This window comes from Schistocerca cancellata, chromosome 5, assembly GCF_023864275.1.
Source record: "Schistocerca cancellata isolate TAMUIC-IGC-003103 chromosome 5, iqSchCanc2.1, whole genome shotgun sequence".
In the NCBI taxonomy this organism is placed as follows: domain Eukaryota; kingdom Metazoa; phylum Arthropoda; class Insecta; order Orthoptera; family Acrididae; genus Schistocerca; species Schistocerca cancellata.
The window spans coordinates 751,914,841-751,916,001 of record NC_064630.1 but is presented as its reverse complement, the minus strand read 5'-3'; the positions used below and the strand labels follow the sequence as shown (position 1 = coordinate 751,916,001).

The window sequence follows — 1,161 nt, the reverse complement described above, 5'->3', positions numbered from 1 at the left end:
GCGTTTGAATTTCAACGACACTCGGGTTCATTTCGGAAAAGGAAGGGACCCTGCTTGGCAATGCAATTGAGACAATGAGCAACAAATGTTCATGCTAAGTTGCTGTAATTTTGTGATGCAACAATTTTAAAAGTTTGAAAAGCTGAGGTCTGTCATACAGTTCTACAACTTTACGTGATTCCAGTCTTCCTTGTTGGTTGATTGAAGGTTTGAAGCCGTCGATCGAGCAGGTGGCGACAGTCATTCATTGTCGGCCGTCGCTGTAGCAGAAGCTGGATGTTGGCGCGCCCTCTTCTCGACACGGTCACCAGACGAATCGGGCTCTTGATGTGCGCCAGCTAATGCTTCCTGTCCGCGACACTATGTCAGAAACTATCACCGCAAGTCGAGCGCAATTACATGCTGCCAAACCCCGAAAGCGCGGCAACTCGCGGGAGCTTCACACAACACACCTGCTCCACTGCACCACCCCAGCCAGACCCCCTCTGCCCGCGCTCCACGCGACAGAGTTAACACTACCAAAGATCCTAAACACTCTGGTTCTCCACACGACCTATCGACGTATTCGTTCGATAGCATAGTTTTCCCTAGGCAAGACCCAGCGTAACAATACAAATAATATTCACAAAACAAACCAACATATATATATATATATATATATATATATATATATATATATATATATATATATATATATAAACAGTAAAACAATTACAATATATAAAGAGACAGAAATGTCATATCTTCAGGTGACGAAATAAGGAAAAGAATTTGCAGTGCAATAGATTGAAATAGGAGGATATGCATTTCCGGCGTTACAGGCTGAGTGCACCCCGAAAAATGGCAACAGCGCATGGTGGCCCGGACGGTCACCCATCCAAGTGCCAGCCACGCCCGACAGCGCTTAACTTCGGTGATCTGACGGGAACCGGTGTATCCACTGCGGCAGGGCCGTTGCCCGTTAGAAATGAAGAACAACACAAAATTCACGAGCTCCGAGATCCACGGGTGACACACGAAGGCAGAAGGCATTTTCTGAGTAGCTGATCTCGCATAATGTCGCAACCTCGGCACTTAGCGACTGGCTTTACTTCTGAAAGACCTGGCGTGAACAAATCAGATTCACTTTTAATGAGAACTCTTGTAGAGAACGTTTTTAGA

At 45.9% G+C, this 1,161-nt stretch overlaps 1 pseudogene; it reads right to left on the bottom strand.

Annotated features, from left to right (window-relative positions):
- Window positions 1-841: 841 nt before the first annotated feature.
- LOC126189728 (5S ribosomal RNA) lies at window positions 842-959 on the bottom strand (annotated as a pseudogene).
- Between the last annotated feature and the right edge of the window lie 202 nt (window positions 960-1,161).